The following is an 18,980-nucleotide window of genomic DNA, read 5'->3' on the forward strand; positions in this document are numbered from 1 at the left end:
TGTGTGTGTGTGTGTGTGTGTGTGTGTGTCTGTCTGTCAGACCCCACGTGACCGCGTTCGCAGTTTGCGTATCGGAGCAAACGTGTTCCCAATTTCCGGACTGCATTGACAGTTCACGGAAATTTGGGTTTGTCTCCTCTGGCTATTCTACTTGAGTTCCAACACCACCAGCTTTGGTTTTCGTCCACTCCACATGGACACTAGTCTGTATGTGCTTGCTTCCAAGCACCACCAACTTCTGTTCTTCGTCAATTTTACCTTGACTCCAGCTTCTATGCACCACCATCTTCTGTTCTTCGTCATTTCCACATTGACACCAGCTTCTATGCACCACCATCTTCAGGTCTTTGTCCATTCCACATGGACGCCAGTCAGTCCATTCTGGCTTCTCTTCCTTCGTCATCGTTTGGTTTCAAGATATACGCGGCGAGCGTCTAGGGTTACGAGAAACGTCTAGCCTCCCAATGGCAGGGCTTCCACCATCGGTTCACGCGAATGCGTTTTTATCTCTTATTTGGTTTTAAGATATACGCGGCGATCAGCTAGGGTTACGAGAAACGTCTAGCCTCCCAATGGCAGGGCTTCCACCAAAGGTTCACGCGAATGCGTTTTTATCTATTATTATAATGGAAACGGATCGTATATATACCCCAAAATTTGAAGAAAGCGGGCAAGAAGGGTACCCTTCACTTTAAACGTCAATATTAGCAAAGTTTCGAAAGATATTATGAACAACTTTATTTTAAACGATTTAACTATTTTTAAAGTTATTTACTGGCGATTAAAATAATTAAAAATAATTATATTTATTTAAATATTAAAGATAAACCCAAGTACCGAAGTCGTTAAATCATTGCCTCCTATATCTATCAAGGCCCGTGCATTGCGTTATATTTCGTACATTGTCTCATATCTTTTTAGGCCCGTGCATTGCGTTATATTTCCTACATTGCCTCCTGTATCTATCTAGGCCCGTGCATTGCGATATATTTTTGAGAACAACAACCAAAATGGGAAGCTCCTCTCAGAACCATAATAATTTGTTTTCTCTGTTATATGAAATGAAAATATGGATAATATTTTCGGCAATTCGATTTGAATGGCTCTTTCTGATGTATCTTTCTCTCAGCACTGTTCATAATGGACAGGAACGTAGAGATTCGAGACACTTGGAATTACGATAGTGTTTCAAATCCTCTGTAATGAGGGCTTAACGACTTGGAGTGACTGGAAAGATAGATACACATCCTATTTTTTAGTTGTACCATGCGTACCACAATGTTGCCAGGCGTTTATTGAAGGATGCTTGGGTACTTGGTACAGACTGTTATGTCTACCAAGTTTCCTAGCATCCAAGAATAAATAGGATTCATAGAAGCCAGTGTTATGGGCATGTCATGGGTCAAGTCGTTAAATATATCGACGCAGTTAAATAGCTGATGGCATTATTTTATCCACTTTCTCATTGCGTTTCGAGTGGAAGTTCAACTTTGGCACGGACGACAGATGGCGCTCTTAACCTTCTACCCCCAAAAATCGCTGTTGTCTGCTCGTTTTCCCCTTCCGCGTTTTTTCGTTATAAACTTATGATTTAACGAACTGTTAAGATAAAATTTCATATTTCCTTAGACAGATAAGCTTCTACTCCTTTCATCTTACTCCCAGTTAGATTTAACCTTGTTAAAACATAATCAGATGAATTTGAGTTATAATGTCTAGGAGTGATAGAGACATTTTTACCAACGTCTAGAGATGTTAAGCTTAAGCGAAATTTTTTTACGTTTGAATAAAAATACCGCTTCCAGTAGTGGGTTTATAGTACTCCTTGTTTGTGTAAGATTAGTGTAGCTGTAGAGCGTTGTTGCTGTTTAGTTTATACGCCCCCTAGGCCTATTTGTGAAAGACCTTTTTTACGCACTTTTATCATTCTTTATCTGAAAAAAGTGTTGGCAATGTATATTTTTTTAAATATGACGGAATTGCTGTTGGTATGATAGCGCCCTATTCGCGAAAAAAACCTTTTTTTAAACAGTTGATTCATTCTTTGATAGAATTTCGAAGGAAGAAGTTAAGTGTTAAATTTCCTCGATTAATTTCGTTCGGCAAATAATATAATTAAGCCTTACGTATTACTGAAGGAGATTGATTTTGCCAATCTTTGTGAGTATTTAACTACTGAAGGAGATTGATTTTGCCAATCTTTGTGAGTATTTAACTGATTAATAAGTAAATGGAGGAAGATAATAATTTAAGTAAAGAGGAAATCAGAAAACGAAAGGCAAGGGAAAGAATGAGGGCAAAAAGGTCAGATCCTGAATTTAGGAAACGAGAAAATGAAAGGAGAAGAGCGTTAGCCGCGGAAAAAAAGGCTGTTTCTGGAACAGGTTCTAGCACGCAAAATGTTGGTCCTACCACGAGGCCAGTTGGCCATGATCGTACCAAAGATAATGCATTAAATAAATGTTCTATTGAAAGTACTGTAGGCGTAGGCATATCTATTAATAAGGAACCCAATAATGTACAAAATGTTAATGCTAATATTAGTGAAATCATCGAAAGCGATGAACAAGTACGAGCCTAGCTTATGTGTGATTGGGTTGTGGCTTCCATGTTTTGGGGACATTTGCTTTTTGTGTGGCGATGTATGATTCAGCTTTGATATGGACAAATGTTACAAGTCATACTGGTAGACTAAGAATACGGTTGAGGTATAGCAAGAGAGTAGAGTTTCCCCAGCAATTGAGAGATATTGAAAAGGCTTGAACAATTGACTATTTTAAAATTGAATTCCTGCACTTGCAAAGAATTAAAAAAAGCGATAGATGCATATATTTAGGTTGTTTAAGGGGTAGTGATAGTCATCTCCACTCGGAGAGGTAATATTTTGGCTTTCCCAACTTGTTTAAATTCGAATTATTATCTTGCACTCTAGGCAACGGCCATATCACGCTGAAAACACCGGTTCTCGTCCGATCACCGCAGTTAAGCAGCGTCGAGCGCAGTCAGTACTTTGAAACTCTGCGTGCCGTTGGCTTTTTCACTTTTGTTTCCTCTTTTAAATTCCATCAGATATGAAAAAAGCAAACATATCTTCTTTTTGTTATTGTTTTATAAAGATGAAGGTTAATTAAATTCAAATTATTAGATAGCACTCTCGGCAACGGCCAAATCAAGCTGAAAACACCGGTTCTCGTCCGATCACCGAAAATAAGCAGCGTTGAGCGAAGTCAGTACTTGGAAACTCTGCGTGCCGTTGGCTTTTTCACTTATGTTTCCTCTTTTAAATTCCATCAGATTTGAAAAAAGCAAACATATCTTCTTTTTGTTATTGTTTTATGAAGATGAAGGTTACTTAAATTCAAATTATTAATTAGCACTCTCGGCAACGGCCATATCACGCTGAAAACACCGGTTCTCGTCCGATAACCGAAGTTAAGAAGCATCGAGCGCAGTCAGTACTTGGGAGGGAGACCACTTAGGAACACTGCGTGCCGTTGGCTTTTTCACTTTTTTTTCCACATTTATATTCCAATAAATTTCAAAAAAGCAAGCATATTTTCTTTTTGTTATTGTTTTAAAAAGATGAAGGTTAATTTGTCTCACTTAATTTAAATTCGAATTATTAACTAGCACTCTCAGCAACGGCCATATCACGCTGAAAACACCGGTTCTAGTCCTATCACCGAAGTTAAGCACCGTCGAGCGCAGTCAGTACTTGGGAGGGAGACCACTTAGGAACACTGCGTGCCGTTGGTTTTTCACTTATTTCCACTTTTAAATTCCAATAGATATGAAAAAAGCAAACATATCTTCTTTTTGTTATTGTTTTATAAAGATGAAGGTTAATTAAATTCAAATTATTAAATAGTACTCTGGGCAACGGCCACATCACGCTGAAAACACCGGTTCTCGTCCGATCACCGAAGTTAAGAAGCATCGAGCGCAGTCAGTACTTGGGAGGGAGACCACTTAGGAACACTGCGTGCCGTTGGCTTTTTCACTTTTTTTTCCACATTTATATTCCAATAAATTTCAAAAAAGCAAACATATTTTCTTTTTGTTATTGTTTTAAAAAGATGAAGGTTAATTTGTCTCACTTAATTTATATTCGAATTATTATCTAGCACTCTCGGCAACGGCCATATCACGCTGAGAACACCGGTTCTCGTCCGATCACCGCAGTTAAGCAGCGTCGAGCGCAGTCAGTACTTTGAAACTCTGCGTGCCGTTGGCTTTTTCACTTTTGTTTCCTCTTTTAAATTCCATCAGATATGAAAAAAGCAAACATATCTTCTTTTTGTTATTGTTTTATAAAGATGAAGGTTAATTAAATTCAAATTATTAGATAGCACTCTCGGCAACGGCCAAATCAAGCTGAAAACACCGGTTCTCGTCCGATCACCGAAAATAAGCAGCGTCGAGCGAAGTCAGTACTTGAAAACTCTGCGTGCCGTTGGCTTTTTCACTTATGTTTCCTCTTTTAAATTCCACCCGATTTGAAAAAAGCACACATATCTTCATTTTGTTATTGTTTTATAAAGATGAAAGTTAATTAAATTCAAATTATTAACTAGCACTCTCGGCAACGGCGATATCACGCTGAATACAACGGTTCTCGTCCGATAACCGAAGTTAAGCAGCGTCGAGCGCATACAGTACTTGGGAATACTGCGTGCCGTTGGCTTTTTCACTTTTGTTTCCTCTTTCAAATTCCACCAAATATGAAAAAAGCAAACATATCTTCTTTTTGTTATTGTTTTATAAAGATGAAACTAATTAAATTAAAATTATTAACTAGCACTCTTGGCAACGGCCATATCACGCTGAATACACCGGTTCTCGTCCGATAACCGAAGTTAAGCAGCGTCGAGCGCAGTCACTACTTGGGAGGGAGACCACTTAGGAACACTGCGTGCCGTTGGCTTTTTCACTTTTTTTTCCTCTTTTAAATTTTAATAGATATGAAAAAAGCAAACATGTTTTCATTTTGTTATTGTTTTAAAATGATGAAGGTTAATTTGTCTCACTTAATTTAAATTCGAATTATTAACTAGCACTCTCGGCAACGACCATATCACGCTGAATACACCGGTTCTCGTCCGATCACCGAAGTTAAGCAGAGTCGAGCGCAGTCAGTACTTGGGAGGGAGACCACTTAGGAACACTGCGTGCCGTTGGCTTTTTCACTTTTTTTTCCTCTTTTAAATTTTAATAGATATGAAACAAGTTGTGAAAACCAAAATATTACCTCTCCGAGTCAAGAGGTCTACTACTACAAACTTATTTACCTAGATATGGAATTATTTCACTTTTTTGAAGTAAAAATTTACGAAATATTGAACCAGTATTCCAAACGTAGCGAATGTACAGTAAAGCAGACGACATTTCACATCGAATAAGGATAAATCTTGGTTACATGGAAATCAGTTAATGGGGAAAAGAACAGGAAATGAAGTCTACGCTTCAGTTGTTTACCCTATATTCTGATAGCTACATTCACAACTGGTTTGCAGTGTAAACACTATCGTCTCGTCTCACCTCAACAATATTCTTAGTTTGCCAACATGAATGTTAACGTTAAATAACACCAAAGCGAAATTGTAGCTAGACGCACTAATAGTCAATGCGCACCATAAAGAGAATAATAAGTCTGTAGCTACTACCAGTTTACCATAAGCCCTTTTACTAATCTAATTGCCACCATGATCTTTTCTTCTATTATAAAATCTTAACCTGATTATTTAATAGTGTATTTAACTTTTACTCTGAACCGTTAATGTCTCTTCATTTCAGACACGAAAATCAAAGCCAAAAGTTTAATTCACCTCAGGCCTCAATTATTTACTCTTTGTTTCACTAAGACTATTGCGAATAACGCTTGTTATACCCGCCGGAGTCTAGGTCTTAGTTTTCTTCATGAAATCACTAAACCAAGGATTATTCTATATACAGATGTAGTATAGCTTAAGTAATATATTAACAGCCATTTCAAATAACAATATTAAAAAAAATCTTTGGAATATCAAAATGAAACAGAGTTTTAAAGCCACAAAAGTACTAAATGCATCATAATTACGAAAAATACTTCCACATATTCACTTTATATTATGGAAAAAGGGAATATTAAGGTTCTGTATGATTTCTTAACACATCATTTAGAAAAAGTTATTAAAAATCGAGGTTCATTTTTATTTATTGATCAATCGAAATGAAATCACTTTTAATGAGTATTTTATAGGTAATTTATTTGAATTCGGTCAAACATTTGTCCGGAAAAAAATGCATTAAAAACTGTACCGAAAAAATCGCATGTTTTTTTTCTTCAAGGTACAAAATCCGTGACAACGATTTCTTATTGAAAATTGAATTTGAACAGTTTTTTGAATGAATATCGTTACATTTGCTTGAATTAAAGCAAAAAGTACAAAAATAGTGGTTTCAGTGGTTATATTTTAAAATAGTGAAAAAATTCTCAAAATGTGCTTCTCTGGCCGAGAAACGTCGATTTTGAAAATGTTATTAAAAATCAAGGTTCATTTTTATTTATTGATCAATCGAGATGAAATCACTTTTAATGAGTATTTTATAGGTAAATAAGCTGAATTCGGTCAAAAATTTGTCCAGAAAAAAATTCCTTAAAAAGTGTACCGAAAAAATCGCATGTTTTTTTTCTTCAAGATACAAAATCCGTGACAACTATTTCTTATTGGAAATTGAATTTTAACAGTTTTTTGGATGAATATCGTTATATTTGCTTGAATTAAAGCAAAAAGTACAAAAATAATGGTTTCAGTGGTTATATTTTAAAATAGTGAAAATATTCTCAAAATGTGCTTCTCTGGCCGAGAAACGTCGATTTTGAAAATGTTATTAAAACTCGAGGTACATTTTTATTTATTGATCAATCGATATGAAATCACTTTTAATGAGTATTTTATAGGTAAATAAGCTGAATTCGGTCAAAAATTTGTCCAGAAAAAAATTCATTAAAAAGTGTACCGAAAAAATCGCATGTTTTTTTTCTTCAAGATACAAAATCCGTGACAACTATTTCTTATTGGAAATTGAATTTTAACAGTTTTTTGGATATATATCGTTATATTTGCTTGAATTAAAGCAAAAAGTACAAAAATAATGGTTTCAATGGTTATATTTTAAAATAGTGAAAAAATTCTCAAAATGTTTTTCTCTGGCCGAGAAACGTCGATTTTGAAAATGTTATTAAAAATCGAGGTTCATTTTTATTTATTGATCAATCGAGATGAAATCACTTTTAATGAGTATTGTTATGGATGGATATGAAAAAAGCAATCATGTTTTCTTTTTGTTATTGTTTTAAAAAGATGAAGGTTAATTTGTCTCACTTAATTTAAATTCGAATTATTAACTAGCACTTTCGGCAACGGCCATATCACGCTGAAAACACCGGTTCTAGTCCGATCACCGAAGTTAAGCAGCCTCGAGCGCAGTCAGTACTTGGAAACACTGCGTGCCGTTGGCTTTTTCCTTTTTGTTTCCTCTTTTAAATTTCACCAGATATGAAAAAAGCAAACATATCTTCTTTTTGTTATTGTTTTATAAAGATGAAGGTTAATTAAATTCAAATTATTAAATAGCACTCTCGGCAACGGCCATATCACGCTTAAAAAACCGGTTCTCGTCCCATCACCGAAAATAAGCAGCGTCGAGCGCAGTCAGTACTTGGGAGGGAGACCACTTAGGAACACTGCTTGCCGTTAGCTTTTTCACTTTTTTTGTCTTTTAAATGCCAATAGATATGAAGAAAGCAAACATATTTTCTTTTTGTTATTGTTTTAAAAAGATAAAGGTTAATTTGTCTCACTTAATTTAAATTCGAATTATTAACTAGGACTCTCGGCAACGGCCATATCACGCTGAAAACACCGGTTCTAGTCCTATCACCGAAGTTAAGCACCATCGAGCGCAGTCAGTACTTGGGAGGGAGACCACTTAGGAACACTGCGTGCCGTTGGCTTTTTCACTTTTTTTTCCACATTTATATTCCAATAAATTTCAAAAAAGCAAGCATATTTTCTTTTTGTTATTGTTTTAAAAAGATGAAGGTTAATTTGTCTCACTTAATTTAAATTCTAATTTTTAACTAGCACTCTCAGCAACGGCCATATCACGCTGAAAACACCGGTTCTAGTTAAGCACCGTCGAGCGCAGTCAGTACTTGGGAGGGAGACCACTTAGGAACACTGCGTGCCGTTGGTTTTTCACTTTTTTCCACTTTTAAATTCCAATAGATATGAAAAAAGCAAACATATCTTCTTTTTGTTATTGTTTTATAAAGATGAAGGTTAATTAAATTCAAATTATTAAATAGCACTCTGGGCAACGGCCATATCACGCTGAAAACACCGGTTCTCGTCCGATCACCGAAGTTAAGCAGCGTCGAGCGCAGTCAGTACTTGTGAGGGAGACCACTTAGGAACACTGCGTGCCGTTGTCTTTTTAACTTTTTTTTCCTCTTTTAAATTCCATTAGATATGAAAAAAGCAAACATGTTTTCTTTTTGTTATTGTTTTAAAAAGATGAAGGATAATTTGTCTCACTTAATTTAAATTCGAATTATTATATAGCACTCTCGGCAACGGCCATATCACGCTGAAAACACCGGTTCTCGTCCGATCACCGCAGTTAAGCAGCGTCGAGCGCAGTCAGTACTTGTTAATGCTGCGTGCCGTTGGCTTTTTCTCTTTTGTTTCCTCTTTTAAATTCCACCCGATATGAAAAAAGCAAACATATCTTCTTTTTGTTATTGTTTTATTAAGATGAAGGTTAATTTGTCTCACTTAATTTAAATTCGAATTTTTAACTAGCACTCTCGGCAACGGCCATATCACGCTGAGAACACCGGTTCTCGTCCGATCGCCGACGTTAGCAGCGTCGAGCGCAGTCAGTACTTGGGAATACTGCGTGCCGTTGGTTTTTCACTTTTGTTTCCTCTTTTAAATTCCACCCGATTTGAAAAAAGCACACATATCTTCATTTTGTTATTGTTTTATAAAGATGAAAGTTAATTAAATTCAAATTATTAACTAGCACTCTCGGCAACGGCGATATCACGCTGAATACAACGGTTCTCGTCCGATAACCGAAGTTAGGCAGCGTTGAGCGCATACAGTACTTGGGAATACTGCGTGCCGTTGGCTTTTTCCCTTTTGTTTCCTCTTTCAAATTCCACCAAATATGAAAAAAGCAAACATATCTTCTTTTTGTTATTGTGTTATAAAGATGAAAGTTAATTAAATTAAAATTATTAACTAGCACTCTTGGAAACGGCCATATCACGCTGAATACACCGGTTCTCGTCCGATCGCCGAAGTTAAGCAGCGTCGAGCGCAGTCAGTACTTGGGAGGGAGACCACTTAGGAACACTGCGTGCCGTTGGCTTTTTCACTTTTTTTTTCCTTTTTTAAATTTTAATAGATATGAAACAAGTTGTGAAAACCAAAATATTACCTCTCCGAGTCAAGAGGTCTACTACTACAAACTTATTTACCTAGATATGGAATTATTTCACTTTTTTGAAGTAAAAATTTACGAAATATTGAAGCAGTATTCCAAACGTAGCGAATGTACAGTAAAGCAGACGACATTTCACATCGAATAAGGATAAATCTTGGTTACATGGAAATCAGTTAATGGGGAAAAGAACAGGAAATGAAGTCTACGCTTCAGTTGTTTACCCTATATTCTGATAGCTACATTCACAACTGGTTTGCAGTGTAAACACTATCGTCTCGTCTCACCTCAACAATATTCTTAGTTTGCCAACATGAATGTTAACGTTAAATAACACCAAAGCTAAATTGTAGCTAGACGCACTAATAGTCAATGCGCACCATAAAGAGAATAATAAGTCTGTAGCTACTACCAGTTTACCATAAGCCCTTTTACTAATCTAATTGCCACCATGATCTTTTCTTCTATTATAAAATCTTAACCTGATTATTTAATAGTGTATTTAACTTTTACTCTGAACCGTTAATGTCTCTTCATTTCAGACACGAAAATCAAAGCCAAAAGTTTAATTCACCTCAGGCCTCAATTATTTACTCTTTGTTTCACTAAGACTGTTGCGAATAACGCTTGTTATACCCGCCGGAGTCTAGGTCTTAGTTTTCTTCATGAAATCACTAAACCAAGGATTATTCTATATACGGATGTAGTATAGCTTAAGTAATATATTAACAGCCATTTCAAATAACAATATTAAAAAAAATCTTTGGAATATCAAAATGAAACAGAGTTTTAAAGAATCAAAAGTATTAAATGCATCATAATTACGAAAAATACTTCCACATATTCACTTTATATTATGGAAAAAGGGAATATTAAGGTTCTGTATGATTTCTTAACACATCAACACAAGGCTAACTGCTAACGCGACGCACTAGTGTAACAATGGACGGACACACACAGACAAAAACATAAGCTGCTTTTTAACTCTTTCCGTATTAATTTTGAGTTGAGAAACAAGATTATCTTAAATATTAAAATAAATATAATTAGTATTAAATATTTTCTTCGTCAGTTGTTTGCCTTATTGAGCTTTACATCGTTTTGATAAAGAACAATTAAACATTCTTCAGAGATCTGACTAATATTGGCGTTTGAAATGAAGCATACGCCGGTTGCTTCGCCTTGCTCAAATAGGTAGTATATAAGGGTGTCGAACTACACATTAAAGCAAGAACAACCGCAATTGCGAAAACCTTTGGTGGACAACCCACTCTAGGGAGGCTAGACGTTTCTCGTAACCCTAGCTGATCGCCGCGAATGTCTTAAACCAAACGATGACGATGGAGTTCGAAGCCAATGAGACAGATTGGTGTCTATGTGGAATAGACGGAAGACCAGTAGATGGTGGTGTTTAGAAGCCAGTATGCACAGACTGGTGTCCAAGTGGGATGGACAAAGACCAGAAGATGGTGGTGATTAGAAGCCAGTATGTACAGACTGGTGTCCAAGTGGAATGGACGAAGACCTGAAAATGGTGGTGATTAGAAGCCAGTATATACAGACTGGTGTCCATGTGGGATGAACGAAGACAAAAAGATGGTGGTGATTAGAAGCCAGTAAGTACAGACTGGTGTCCGTGTGGGATGGACAAAGACCAGATGATGGTGGTGTGAGAACTCAAGTAGAGGAGCCATTTCCGTGACTGTGAAAGCAGTTCGGAAATGGCGAACACGTTTGCTCCGATTTGGAAACTGCGAACGCGGTCACGTGGGTGTAACAACAGACACAGACACACACGATCGTTACAGAACCTCTCCGTGACATACGTCACTCGGAGAGGTAAAAAGCAAACATGTTTTTTTTGTTATTGTTTTAAAATGATGAAGGTTAATTTGTCTCACTTAATTTAAATTCGAATTATTAACTAGCACTCTCGGCAACGGCCATATCACGCTGAATACACCGGTTCTCGTCCGATAACCGAAGTTAAGCAGCGTCGAGCGCATACAGAACTTGGGAATACTGCGTGCCGTTGGCTTTTTCACTTTTGTTTCCTCTTTCAAATTCCACCAAATATGAAAAAGGCAAACATATCTTCTTTTTGTTATTGTTTTATAAAGATGAAAGTTAATTAAATTAAAATTATTAACTAGCACTCTCGGCAACGGCCATATCACGCTGAATACACCGGTTCTAGTCCGATACCCGAAGTTAAGCAGCGTCGAGCGCAGTCACTACTTGGGAGGGAGACCACTTGGGAACACTGCGTGCCGTTGTCTTTTTAACTTTTTTTTCCTCTTTTAAATTCCAATAGATATGAAAAAAGCAAACATGTTTTCTTTTTGTTATTGTTTTAAAAAGATGAAGGATAATTTGTCTCACTTAATTTAAATTCGAATTATTATATAGCACTCTCGGCAACGGCCATATCACGCTGAAAACACCGGTTCTCGTCCGATCACCGCAGTTAAGCAGCGTCGAGCGCAGTCAGTACTTGTTAATGCTGCGTGCCGTTGGCTTTTTCTCTTTTGTTTCCTCTTTTAAATTCCACCCGATATGAAAAAAGCAAACATATCTTCTTTTTGTTATTGTTTTATTAAGATGAAGGTTAATTTGTCTCACTTAATTTAAATTCGAATTTTTAACTAGCACTCTCGGCAACGGCCATATCACGCTGAGAACACCGGTTCTCGTCCGATCGCCGACGTTAGCAGCGTCGAGCGCAGTCAGTACTTGGGAATACTGCGTGCCGTTGGTTTTTCACTTTTGTTTCCTCTTTTAAATTCCACCCGATTTGAAAAAAGCACACATATCTTCATTTTGTTATTGTTTTATAAAGATGAAAGTTAATTAAATTCAAATTATTAACTAGCACTCTCGGCAACGGCGATATCACGCTGAATACAACGGTTCTCGTCCGATAACCGAAGTTAGGCAGCGTTGAGCGCATACAGTACTTGGGAATACTGCGTGCCGTTGGCTTTTTCCCTTTTGTTTCCTCTTTCAAATTCCACCAAATATGAAAAAAGCAAACATATCTTCTTTTTGTTATTGTGTTATAAAGATGAAAGTTAATTAAATTAAAATTATTAACTAGCACTCTTGGAAACGGCCATATCACGCTGAATACACCGGTTCTCGTCCGATCGCCGAAGTTAAGCAGCGTCGAGCGCAGTCAGTACTTGGGAGGGAGACCACTTAGGAACACTGCGTGCCGTTGGCTTTTTCACTTTTTTTTTCCTTTTTTAAATTTTAATAGATATGAAACAAGTTGTGAAAACCAAAATATTACCTCTCCGAGTCAAGAGGTCTACTACTACAAACTTATTTACCTAGATATGGAATTATTTCACTTTTTTGAAGTAAAAATTTACGAAATATTGAAGCAGTATTCCAAACGTAGCGAATGTACAGTAAAGCAGACGACATTTCACATCGAATAAGGATAAATCTTGGTTACATGGAAATCAGTTAATGGGGAAAAGAACAGGAAATGAAGTCTACGCTTCAGTTGTTTACCCTATATTCTGATAGCTACATTCACAACTGGTTTGCAGTGTAAACACTATCGTCTCGTCTCACCTCAACAATATTCTTAGTTTGCCAACATGAATGTTAACGTTAAATAACACCAAAGCTAAATTGTAGCTAGACGCACTAATAGTCAATGCGCACCATAAAGAGAATAATAAGTCTGTAGCTACTACCAGTTTACCATAAGCCCTTTTACTAATCTAATTGCCACCATGATCTTTTCTTCTATTATAAAATCTTAACCTGATTATTTAATAGTGTATTTAACTTTTACTCTGAACCGTTAATGTCTCTTCATTTCAGACACGAAAATCAAAGCCAAAAGTTTAATTCACCTCAGGCCTCAATTATTTACTCTTTGTTTCACTAAGACTGTTGCGAATAACGCTTGTTATACCCGCCGGAGTCTAGGTCTTAGTTTTCTTCATGAAATCACTAAACCAAGGATTATTCTATATACGGATGTAGTATAGCTTAAGTAATATATTAACAGCCATTTCAAATAACAATATTAAAAAAAATCTTTGGAATATCAAAATGAAACAGAGTTTTAAAGAATCAAAAGTATTAAATGCATCATAATTACGAAAAATACTTCCACATATTCACTTTATATTATGGAAAAAGGGAATATTAAGGTTCTGTATGATTTCTTAACACATCAACACAAGGCTAACTGCTAACGCGACGCACTAGTGTAACAATGGACGGACACACACAGACAAAAACATAAGCTACTTTTTAACTCTTTCCGTATTAATTTTGAGTTGAGAAACAAGATTATCTTAAATATTAAAATAAATATAATTAGTATTAAATATTTTCTTCGTCAGTTGTTTGCCTTATTGAGCTTTACATCGTTTTGATAAAGAACAATTAAACATTCTTCAGAGATCTGACTAATATTGGCGTTTGAAATGAAGCATACGCCGGTTGCTTCGCCTTGCTCAAATAGGTAGTATATAAGGGTGTCGAACTACACATTAAAGCAAGAACAACCGCAATTGCGAAAACCTTTGGTGGACAACCCACTCTAGGGAGGCTAGACGTTTCTCGTAACCCTAGCTGATCGCCGCGAATGTCTTAAACCAAACGATGACGATGGAGTTCGAAGCCAATGAGACAGATTGGTGTCTATGTGGAATAGACGGAAGACCAGTAGATGGTGGTGTTTAGAAGCCAGTATGCACAGACTGGTGTCCAAGTGGGATGGACAAAGACCAGAAGATGGTGGTGATTAGAAGCCAGTATGTACAGACTGGTGTCCAAGTGGAATGGACGAAGACCTGAAAATGGTGGTGATTAGAAGCCAGTATATACAGACTGGTGTCCATGTGGGATGAACGAAGACAAAAAGATGGTGGTGATTAGAAGCCAGTAAGTACAGACTGGTGTCCGTGTGGGATGGACAAAGACCAGATGATGGTGGTGTGAGAACTCAAGTAGAGGAGCCATTTCCGTGACTGTGAAAGCAGTTCGGAAATGGCGAACACGTTTGCTCCGATTTGGAAACTGCGAACGCGGTCACGTGGGTGTAACAACAGACACAGACAGACACACAGACACACACGATCGTTACAGAACCTCTCCGTGACATACGTCACTCGGAGAGGTAAAAAGCAAACATGTTTTTTTTGTTATTGTTTTAAAATGATGAAGGTTAATTTGTCTCACTTAATTTAAATTCGAATTATTAACTAGCACTCTCGGCAACGGCCATATCACGCTGAATACACCGGTTCTCGTCCGATAACCGAAGTTAAGCAGCGTCGAGCGCATACAGAACTTGGGAATACTGCGTGCCGTTGGCTTTTTCACTTTTGTTTCCTCTTTCAAATTCCACCAAATATGAAAAAGGCAAACATATCTTCTTTTTGTTATTGTTTTATAAAGATGAAAGTTAATTAAATTAAAATTATTAACTAGCACTCTCGGCAACGGCCATATCACGCTGAATACACCGGTTCTAGTCCGATACCCGAAGTTAAGCAGCGTCGAGCGCAGTCACTACTTGGGAGGGAGACCACTTGGGAACACTGCGTGCCGTTGTCTTTTTAACTTTTTTTTCCTCTTTTAAATTCCAATAGATATGAAAAAAGCAAACATGTTTTCTTTTTGTTATTGTTTTAAAAAGATGAAGGATAATTTGTCTCACTTAATTTAAATTCGAATTATTATATAGCACTCTCGGCAACGGCCATATCACGCTGAAAACACCGGTTCTCGTCCGATCACCGCAGTTAAGCAGCGTCGAGCGCAGTCAGTACTTGTTAATGCTGCGTGCCGTTGGCTTTTTCTCTTTTGTTTCCTCTTTTAAATTCCACCCGATATGAAAAAAGCAAACATATCTTCTTTTTGTTATTGTTTTATTAAGATGAAGGTTAATTTGTCTCACTTAATTTAAATTCGAATTTTTAACTAGCACTCTCGGCAACGGCCATATCACGCTGAGAACACCGGTTCTCGTCCGATCGCCGACGTTAGCAGCGTCGAGCGCAGTCAGTACTTGGGAATACTGCGTGCCGTTGGTTTTTCACTTTTGTTTCCTCTTTTAAATTCCACCCGATTTGAAAAAAGCACACATATCTTCATTTTGTTATTGTTTTATAAAGATGAAAGTTAATTAAATTCAAATTATTAACTAGCACTCTCGGCAACGGCGATATCACGCTGAATACAACGGTTCTCGTCCGATAACCGAAGTTAGGCAGCGTTGAGCGCATACAGTACTTGGGAATACTGCGTGCCGTTGGCTTTTTCCCTTTTGTTTCCTCTTTCAAATTCCACCAAATATGAAAAAAGCAAACATATCTTCTTTTTGTTATTGTGTTATAAAGATGAAAGTTAATTAAATTAAAATTATTAACTAGCACTCTTGGAAACGGCCATATCACGCTGAATACACCGGTTCTCGTCCGATCGCCGAAGTTAAGCAGCGTCGAGCGCAGTCAGTACTTGGGAGGGAGACCACTTAGGAACACTGCGTGCCGTTGGCTTTTTCACTTTTTTTTTCCTTTTTTAAATTTTAATAGATATGAAACAAGTTGTGAAAACCAAAATATTACCTCTCCGAGTCAAGAGGTCTACTACTACAAACTTATTTACCTAGATATGGAATTATTTCACTTTTTTGAAGTAAAAATTTACGAAATATTGAAGCAGTATTCCAAACGTAGCGAATGTACAGTAAAGCAGACGACATTTCACATCGAATAAGGATAAATCTTGGTTACATGGAAATCAGTTAATGGGTAAAAGAACAGGAAATGAAGTCTACGCTTCAGTTGTTTACCCTATATTCTGATAGCTACATTCACAACTGGTTTGCAGTGTAAACACTATCGTCTCGTCTCACCTCAACAATATTCTTAGTTTGCCAACATGAATGTTAACGTTAAATAACACCAAAGCTAAATTGTAGCTAGACGCACTAATAGTCAATGCGCACCATAAAGAGAATAATAAGTCTGTAGCTACTACCAGTTTACCATAAGCCCTTTTACTAATCTAATTGCCACCATGATCTTTTCTTCTATTATAAAATCTTAACCTGATTATTTAATAGTGTATTTAACTTTTACTCTGAACCGTTAATGTCTCTTCATTTCAGACACGAAAATCAAAGCCAAAAGTTTAATTCACCTCAGGCCTCAATTATTTACTCTTTGTTTCACTAAGACTGTTGCGAATAACGCTTGTTATACCCGCCGGAGTCTAGGTCTTAGTTTTCTTCATGAAATCACTAAACCAAGGATTATTCTATATACGGATGTAGTATAGCTTAAGTAATATATTAACAGCCATTTCAAATAACAATATTAAAAAAAATCTTTGGAATATCAAAATGAAACAGAGTTTTAAAGAATCAAAAGTATTAAATGCATCATAATTACGAAAAATACTTCCACATATTCACTTTATATTATGGAAAAAGGGAATATTAAGGTTCTGTATGATTTCTTAACACATCAACACAAGGCTAACTGCTAACGCGACGCACTAGTGTAACAATGGACGGACACACACAGACAAAAACATAAGCTGCTTTTTAACTCTTTCCGTATTAATTTTGAGTTGAGAAACAAGATTATCTTAAATATTAAAATAAATATAATTAGTATTAAATATTTTCTTCGTCAGTTGTTTGCCTTATTGAGCTTTACATCGTTTTGATAAAGAACAATTAAACATTCTTCAGAGATCTGACTAATATTGGCGTTTGAAATGAAGCATACGCCGGTTGCTTCGCCTTGCTCAAATAGGTAGTATATAAGGGTGTCGAACTACACATTAAAGCAAGAACAACCGCAATTGCGAAAACCTTTGGTGGACAACCCACTCTAGGGAGGCTAGACGTTTCTCGTAACCCTAGCTGATCGCCGCGAATGTCTTAAACCAAACGATGACGATGGAGTTCGAAGCCAATGAGACAGATTGGTGTCTATGTGGAATAGACGGAAGACCAGTAGATGGTGGTGTTTAGAAGCCAGTATGCACAGACTGGTGTCCAAGTGGGATGGACAAAGACCAGAAGATGGTGGTGATTAGAAGCCAGTATGTACAGACTGGTGTCCAAGTGGAATGGACGAAGACCTGAAAATGGTGGTGATTAGAAGCCAGTATATACAGACTGGTGTCCATGTGGGATGAACGAAGACAAAAAGATGGTGGTGATTAGAAGCCAGTAAGTACAGACTGGTGTCCGTGTGGGATGGACAAAGACCAGATGATGGTGGTGTGAGAACTCAAGTAGAGGAGCCATTTCCGTGACTGTGAAAGCAGTTCGGAAATGGCGAACACGTTTGCTCCGATTTGGAAACTGCGAACGCGGTCACGTGGGTGTAACAACAGACACAGACAGACACACAGACACACACGATCGTTACAGAACCTCTCCGTGACATACGTCACTCGGAGAGGTAAAAAGCAAACATGTTTTTTTTGTTATTGTTTTAAAATGATGAAGGTTAATTTGTCTCACTTAATTTAAATTCGAATTATTAACTAGCACTCACGGCAACGGCCATATCACGCTGAATACACCGGTTCTCGTCCGATAACCGAAGTTAAGCAGCGTCGAGCGCATACAGAACTTGGGAATACTGCGTGCCGTTGGCTTTTTCACTTTTGTTTCCTCTTTCAAATTCCACCAAATATGAAAAAGGCAAACATATCTTCTTTTTGTTATTGTTTTATAAAGATGAAAGTTAATTAAATTAAAATTATTAACTAGCACTCTCGGCAACGGCCATATCACGCTGAATACACCGGTTCTAGTCCGATACCCGAAGTTAAGCAGCGTCGAGCGCAGTCACTACTTGGGAGGGAGACCACTTGGGAACACTGCGTGCCGTTGGCTTTTTCACTTTTTTTTCCTCTTTTAAATTTTAATAGATATGAAAAAAGCAAACATGTTTTCATTTTGTTATTGTTTTAAAATGATGAAGGTTAATTTGTCTCACTTAATTTAAATTCGAATTATTAACTAGCACTCTCGGCAACGACCATATCAAGCTGAATACACCGGTTCTCGTCCGTTCACCGAAGTTAAGCAGCGTCGAGCGCAGTCAGTACTTGGGAGGGAGACCACTTAGGAACACTGCGTGCCGTTGGCTTTTTCACTTTTTTTTCCTCTTTTAAATTTTAATAGATATGAAAAAAGCAAACATGTTTTTTTTTTGTTATTGTTTTAAAAAGATGAAGGTTAATTTGTCTCACTTATTTTAAATTCGAATTATTAACTAGCACTCTCGGCAACGGCCATATCACGCTGAAAACACCGGTTCACGTTCGATCAACGAAGTTAAGCAGCGTCGAGCGCATACAGTACTTGGGTATACTGCGTGCCGTTGGCTTTTTCACTTTTGTTTCCTCTTTTAAATTGCAAAAGATATGAAAAAAGCAAACGTATCTTCTTTTTGTTATTGTTTTATAAAGATGAAGGTTAATTAAAT

The 18,980-nt window shown here is 37.0% G+C and overlaps 1 non-coding gene and 19 pseudogenes across 1 annotated transcript; all 20 read left to right on the plus strand.

Moving 5' to 3' along the window:
* The first annotated feature begins 2,931 nt into the window (after window positions 1-2,931).
* Window positions 2,932-3,034, plus strand: LOC149660476 (5S ribosomal RNA; annotated as a pseudogene).
* Window positions 3,035-3,381: 347 nt separating this feature from the next.
* On the plus strand, window positions 3,382-3,500 carry LOC149660477 (5S ribosomal RNA; annotated as a pseudogene).
* A 137-nt stretch (window positions 3,501-3,637) lies between these two features.
* LOC149660478 (5S ribosomal RNA) lies at window positions 3,638-3,756 on the plus strand (annotated as a pseudogene).
* A 119-nt stretch (window positions 3,757-3,875) lies between these two features.
* Window positions 3,876-3,994, plus strand: LOC149660479 (5S ribosomal RNA; annotated as a pseudogene).
* Window positions 3,995-4,131: 137 nt separating this feature from the next.
* On the plus strand, window positions 4,132-4,234 carry LOC149660480 (5S ribosomal RNA; annotated as a pseudogene).
* Window positions 4,235-4,805: 571 nt separating this feature from the next.
* LOC149660481 (5S ribosomal RNA) lies at window positions 4,806-4,924 on the plus strand (annotated as a pseudogene).
* A 137-nt stretch (window positions 4,925-5,061) lies between these two features.
* On the plus strand, window positions 5,062-5,180 carry LOC149660482 (5S ribosomal RNA; annotated as a pseudogene).
* A 2,443-nt stretch (window positions 5,181-7,623) lies between these two features.
* LOC149660483 (5S ribosomal RNA) lies at window positions 7,624-7,742 on the plus strand (annotated as a pseudogene).
* A 135-nt stretch (window positions 7,743-7,877) lies between these two features.
* Window positions 7,878-7,996, plus strand: LOC149660484 (5S ribosomal RNA; annotated as a pseudogene).
* Window positions 7,997-8,357: 361 nt separating this feature from the next.
* On the plus strand, window positions 8,358-8,476 carry LOC149660485 (5S ribosomal RNA). The gene has a single exon (XR_016369621.1). It is a non-coding gene; the product is annotated as a 5S ribosomal RNA (ribosomal RNA).
* A 137-nt stretch (window positions 8,477-8,613) lies between these two features.
* Window positions 8,614-8,716, plus strand: LOC149660486 (5S ribosomal RNA; annotated as a pseudogene).
* A 585-nt stretch (window positions 8,717-9,301) lies between these two features.
* On the plus strand, window positions 9,302-9,420 carry LOC149660487 (5S ribosomal RNA; annotated as a pseudogene).
* A 2,232-nt stretch (window positions 9,421-11,652) lies between these two features.
* On the plus strand, window positions 11,653-11,771 carry LOC149660488 (5S ribosomal RNA; annotated as a pseudogene).
* A 137-nt stretch (window positions 11,772-11,908) lies between these two features.
* On the plus strand, window positions 11,909-12,011 carry LOC149660489 (5S ribosomal RNA; annotated as a pseudogene).
* Window positions 12,012-12,596: 585 nt separating this feature from the next.
* On the plus strand, window positions 12,597-12,715 carry LOC149660490 (5S ribosomal RNA; annotated as a pseudogene).
* Window positions 12,716-14,959: 2,244 nt separating this feature from the next.
* On the plus strand, window positions 14,960-15,078 carry LOC149660491 (5S ribosomal RNA; annotated as a pseudogene).
* Window positions 15,079-15,215: 137 nt separating this feature from the next.
* On the plus strand, window positions 15,216-15,318 carry LOC149660492 (5S ribosomal RNA; annotated as a pseudogene).
* Window positions 15,319-15,903: 585 nt separating this feature from the next.
* Window positions 15,904-16,022, plus strand: LOC149660493 (5S ribosomal RNA; annotated as a pseudogene).
* Window positions 16,023-18,266: 2,244 nt separating this feature from the next.
* Window positions 18,267-18,385, plus strand: LOC149660494 (5S ribosomal RNA; annotated as a pseudogene).
* A 137-nt stretch (window positions 18,386-18,522) lies between these two features.
* On the plus strand, window positions 18,523-18,641 carry LOC149660495 (5S ribosomal RNA; annotated as a pseudogene).
* The last annotated feature ends 339 nt before the right edge of the window (window positions 18,642-18,980 follow it).

The sequence above is a fragment of the Phalangium opilio genome, unplaced genomic scaffold (assembly GCF_054372755.1).
Source record: "Phalangium opilio isolate 3A_F unplaced genomic scaffold, DU_Popi_V2 ptg000070l_1, whole genome shotgun sequence".
Classification (NCBI taxonomy): Eukaryota; Metazoa; Arthropoda; class Arachnida; order Opiliones; family Phalangiidae; genus Phalangium; species Phalangium opilio.